We start from the raw sequence: 6,164 nt of genomic DNA on the forward strand, positions 1-6,164 counted from the left end.
TGGGATTTATTCTAATTAATGAAAAAGTTCACGACTCTTTGACTTAAGAATGGTCTTTCTCTGCTTGGAATTTTGGATCTGTTCCTGAATGCTGCATGTGTAATAGGAACATGTATCTAAACCAGAGCACTTAATCAAATCCAGTGAACAACATGGTGATATCATCTTCCAAACCTGAAATGATACAATTCCCATTCATTGCAGTCAAAGTCTAATTGAGGTGTTAGTATGAGGGTTAGTCTCTGCCTCCTCCCTAGCTCCTAAATTAACACAAGATAATGTTAATGTTGTAACGTGCCTAGTACAGAGCGCAGAACATGGTAGACACTCAGCAAATGATATCCAATTATTTTTGTTACTTTCAAAGAATGGCGAGTGGCCAATATCCTACCAAAAAGTGCTCTATGTACCATTTCAGGTTTTTGATCCCAGATCATTGGATTGAACCCTATTAGGGCAGGGATGTACCTGCATTATCTGTATGGCCTAGCAGTGTCTGCTACACTGTAGGTACTAAATAACATCTGGGGAAATCATTGAATAGTCAATGCCCTAGGCTTCTAGGCATTGCAGAAAGAAAATGACTGGAAAGGGGCACTTTTCAGAAGGTAGAACATATACAAAGATGGCTACACTCTTTTAGACAAGTCTCATGGATCTTCTAGAAAAAATTAAGTAGCATAGTCCTTTTTCCCAACAGCTTGAAAGATGTGAGATCAGAGACTTTTCACAACATTCACCATTGAAAGTATACATGTTAGAGGTTTTTAGTATGTTCAGAGTTGTTCAATCATCTTTTTTTATTTTTATAAATTGGGTGCATTCATTTCATCTAAATTGCCTAAGGCAATTTTTTTCCTAAGGTTGGTAAAACCTGATTTCATAAGCTGATTAAGCAGAATTTTACTGGCACACCGGTTGAATGATTTACAGATTAAGTTTGAGCCAGACACTCGTGTTTGAATCCCAGCCCCTTGATTATTGGTTGTGACCTTGGGTTAGTTCCCTAACCTGTGTCTCTTTATCTGCAAAAGAGAATAACATGAGTGAATTCATGTAAAGCACTTAGAATGAGGCCTGATACATACTAAAATAAATAAATGTTAGTTTTTATTAAAAGTGCATTAACAGACCCTCATAACTTAGCATATTACAGTGTCCTAAAATTAGCTTCTGAATCATGACAATTGTCAGTGAAATGTTAAGTGGTCAGTGAAAAGTTATTTTATTTCTAAATCTTTGCAATTGATGATTCATGGAATATCAGCAATTTACTAACAAAAATTCTTTTACAATTGACCATTTGGCATTCAGAAGGTACTTTCCCATTTAAGCATTACTCACTGTAACAGAGACAGCTAGTTCCTACCTAGTATCCCTTTTCCCTCCTCCTCATTGACAGAGCACAGCTTTATTCTGGGTGGCAATGTGCTCGCTGAAGGACATTTCTGGCCTCCTCCTGGCCGGGGTTGCTAAAGAGATGTAAACAGATACAGATGACTAGGGCTTCCAGAAAAGGCCCTTCAAGAGAACAGATTCAGTTATGGGAGTAACCTTTTGTTGACTCCTCTTCTTTTGGGTCTTGATCAGACTTGATGTCTGACATTATTGATGCTCTGACATCAATATTGGACCATTAAGTTCAACTTAAGAATGGAAACCACTCGCTCAGTGTGGAGATACAGAGACAGGAACTTCTATCTCCCAACTTTAACATGAGAAAAACAACCCACCTTGGTGTTATTTGGTCTTTCTACTATAGGCAGCTGTACCTGACTGTGTTTACACTTATACTTTCCTTGGCCAGCTCAAAATGGACTCAAGAAAAGATAGTTTCTGCTCTCAGTCTGGTGGAAGGGACATAATCAAAATCAGTAATGTGATGTTAGTGCCGGAACCTGGGGCCAGGGGAGATTTGTTGGTCAGGATATTCTTGACTTCCCGGAAGATAGGACAAAATGGAATACTGAAGAGGTTACCAAGTGAGAAGGAAAGGGCATTTCAGGTAAGTATCCGACAGAAATGACCCAAGAACCACAGGAGCAATCCTATGAGAAAATGGATTATTTCAATCTGGATACTGAGAATATCATTTAGCCTTTGGCTACAGGAGCCAGGTCTTTATCTTTCTGCCATCCCCTCATTGATTAAGATCTAAGTTAATGGTGGAAGCTCTGGTACACAGCAGTACCAGGTAATATCTTCTGAATCAGTGTTGTACACAATAAAGAACTGCCTAGCAGATGTAAGGATTCAGAGAATTGAAGACTCACAAAGAGGCTGGGTGTGGTGGCTCACATTTGTAATCCCAGCACTTTGGGAGGCCAAGGTGGGAGGATCTCTTGAGCTCCTTTTGTCTCCTGGGCTGCTTTTGTCTCTACAAAATAAAAAAATTAGCCAGGCATGGTGGCATGCACCTGTAGTCCTTGCTACTCTGGAGGCTGAGGTGGATAGCCTGAACCCAGGAGGTCATGGCTGTGATGAGCCATGATCATACCACTGTACTCCAGCCTGGGTAACAGGGTGAGACCCAGACTCAATAAAAAAAAAAGAGAGAGAGACAAAGTAGAAGTGGGAAAAAGAAACACTTGGCAAAGAGGTGGTCTCCTTCTCTGTCCTCTTGCCCTTTCCTCATAGCTGACCTAAAATGAAGGAAAAGAGTGAAATAGTTGGGATGGGAAGTCTGGGTAGCCTGTTTCCTGTTGACCCTATCTGTCCTGCTTCAATTCTGCTGTCCAGGAGAAAAGAGAGGCACTAGGAGGGGTAATTTGCAGCAGTGAGCTTATCATGGTGCGTTTAAGCAGACCCAGCAGAGCCAGTGGTTAGCATAAAAGGTGCCTGCCCTTATGGGACACATAATAATGCCCCACATTACTTCGAACCCTCTAGTCTCTGAACTTGCAAATTCATATTTACAGTTTTTAATTTGAAGGCCATTTTGTAAAATTAAAAATGCTCCTGAGGACAATGAAAATTGCAAAATCCAATTCTGTAAAAACTGTCTTGATCTATATAGGCACACCTTAAAGATATTGCAGGTTTAGCCCCAGATCACTGCAATTAAGCAAATATCATATTCAGGCAAGTCACACACATCTTTTGGTTTCCCAATACATAGAAAAGTTATATTTACACTATACTGTAGTCTATCAAGAGTGCAAGAGCAGCACTGTCTAAAAAATGTACACACCTTAATTAAAAATAATGTATGGCTAAAAACTGCAAATGATCGATCACCTGGACCTTTAGGAAGTCAATCCTCTTGCTGGCAGAGGGTCCTATCTCCATGTGGATGGCTACTAACTGATCAGGGTAGTGGCTGTGACAATTTCTTAAAATAAAAGAACAATGAAGTTTGCCAAACCAAGTGACTCTTCTTTCATGAAAGACTTCTATATAGCATGCGATTCTGTTGGATGTTATTTTGCCCACAGTAGAATGTCTTTCAAAGTGGGAGCCAGTCCTCTCACACCCTGCTGCTGCCTGGCTCATCCCTACGAAGCAACTCCTCATCTGTTAAAGTTTCATCAGGAGATTGCAGCAATTCAGTCACATCTTCAGGCCCCACTTCTTTTTCGAGTTGGAGTCTCACTCTGTTGCCCACGCTAGAGTGCAGAGGCACACTCACGGCCACCCTAGCATCGACCTGCTGGGCTCAGGCGATCCTTCTGCCTGTCTTCCAAGTAGCCAGAACTACGGGTACGTGCTACCACGCCCGGCTGATTTTTCCATTTATTGTAGAGATGGGGGTCTCACCAAGTTGCTGGGCTCCACTTCTAATTCTAGTTCTCTGGCTATTTCCACCCCATTTGCAGCAGCTTCCTCCACTGAAGTCTTCAACTTCTCAAAGTCACTCAGGAAGCGTGAAGCCCATCTCTTCCAAACTCCTGTTAAAGTTGATATGCGGACCTACCCCATGAACCCCAGATGTTCTTAATTGCATCTAGAATGGTGAATCCTTTCCGGGTTTTCAACTTACTTTGCTCAGATCTATCAGAGCAATCACTATCTATGACAGCTATAGAATTATGAAATGCATTTATTAAATAAGACTTGAAAGTTGAAATTATTCTTTGATCCATGAGCTGCAGAACGTATGTTGCGTTAGCAGGCGTGAAAACAACATTAATCTCCTTGAACATCTCCATCAGAGCTCTTGATAATGAGGTGCATTATCAATGAGCAGTAATATCTTGAATTTTTTTTTTTTATGAGCAGTAGGTCTTGACACTAGGCTGCAGTAAACCATGCTGTAAACAGATGTGCTGTTATCCAGGCATTTACAGAGGAATGAGTAGATCTGACTTAATTCTTAAGGACCCTAGGACTTCTGGAATGCTAGATGAGCATTGGCTTCAACTTTACATTACCAACTGCATTAGTCCCTAACAAGAGTCAGTCTGTCCTTTGAAGCTTTGAAACCAGTCACTAACTTATCTCTAGCTGTGAAAGTCCTAGATGGCATTCTCTTTCAACAGAAGTCTGTTTGATCTACAATGAAAATCTGTTGTTTAGTGTAGCCACATTCATTGATGATCTTAGCTAGATCTTCTGGCTAAACTTCCCGACATCAGCACTTGCTGCTTCACCTTGCGCGTTAATGTTATGGAGATGCTTCTTTCCTTAAACCTCGTGAACCAGCCTCTGCTAGCTTCAGCTTTTCTTCTGCAGCTTCCTCACTTATCTCAGCCTTCAGAGTTGGAAAAAGTTAGGGCCTTGCTCTGAATTAGGCTTTGGCTTAAGGGAATATTGTGGCTGGTTGATCTTCTATCCAGACCCCTCACTTTCTTCACATCAGCAATAAGGCTGGTTTGCTTTCTTATCATTTATGTGTTCACTGGAGTAGCACTTTTAATTTCCTCCAACAACTTTTTTTTGCATTTTCAGCTTGGGTAGCTGTTTGGTGCAAAAGGCCTAGCTTCAGACCTACTCGGCTTTCAATATGCCTTTCTCACTAAGTTTAATCATTTCCAGGTTTTGACTTAAAATGAGAGATGTGTGATTCTTCCTTTCGCTTGAACACTTAGAGGGTTAATTGGCCCTCTAATTACTGCTGTGCCTCAGGAATGAGGAGGCCGGAGGAGAGGGAAATAGGTGGGGAACAGCTGGTCGGTGGAGCAGTCAGAACACACACATTTATTGGGTAAGTTTGTAGTCTTGTATAGGTGTGGTTTGTGGTGCCCCAAATACAATAACAATGACAACATATAAGGTCATTCATCACAGATCATGCATAACAGATACAATAATAAGAGCTTGAAATATTGTGAGACTTATCAAAATGTGACACAGAGACACGAAGTGAGCACATGCTGATGGAAAGATGGCACTAACAGATTTGCCAGCAGGGTTGTCAAAAATCTTCAATTTGTAAAAGATGCGATTATCTGTGAAGCACAATAAAGCAAACCAGGTATGCCTGTACTCATGCACTTGGCCTGGCAACTCTCCCGATTCAGGAACATGAAGGGCAAAAATGAGGGGCTCTTACAATCCTCATTTACTTATAAACAAACAAACATAAAATTGTGATTTGCCTAGAGAAGAAAAAGGAAACCTTACTGATGGGCAATATATATCAGATGTTGTCTCCTTTAATCTTCCTAATTTAGAGTTATCTTTATTTTTGTGACTAACCTCTTTGCTTAAGATCATACAGACAGGAAGTGATAAAAACAGGGCTCACTCCAAGTGCTGGATATTTTCAAGTACCTGCTCTTCCCACTGGAACTTTGAATTGTATACTGGTTAGCATCATTATCCATCAGCACCAGTACCAAAACATCAACAGCAAAGCCCCCCCGAGACTCTATTTTTCTTACTATTGGTACAGATAAGGTCTTCAAGAGCTCTTAATAACTGATTACTAATTTATTCAGTCAGTTAGAGCTGTAAAATATATAGATCTGTTAATAAAGTGTCTCCATTCTTCACACAGTACTTTAATAGCAGTCTATTATAACTGGCTTTCAGTTTAGAAAAATTTGGTAATTAAAAATTCTAAATTAGTGGGACATAGGGAATTTACCATCTCTTTTTGGCCTCTGCATATTCCAATAACAACAAAAAAGAATCATTAACTTGAGAGGAATGTATCTTATTCCAGTTCCCTGTAGGGCAGTTCAGTAGTTAGTTTCACCCCAATGAATACTGACTACAGGAAA

Source organism: Carlito syrichta, unplaced genomic scaffold, assembly GCF_000164805.1.
Source record: "Carlito syrichta isolate Samal-C Ts95f unplaced genomic scaffold, Tarsius_syrichta-2.0.1 Scaffold303602, whole genome shotgun sequence".
Lineage (NCBI taxonomy): Eukaryota > Metazoa > Chordata > Mammalia > Primates > Tarsiidae > Carlito > Carlito syrichta.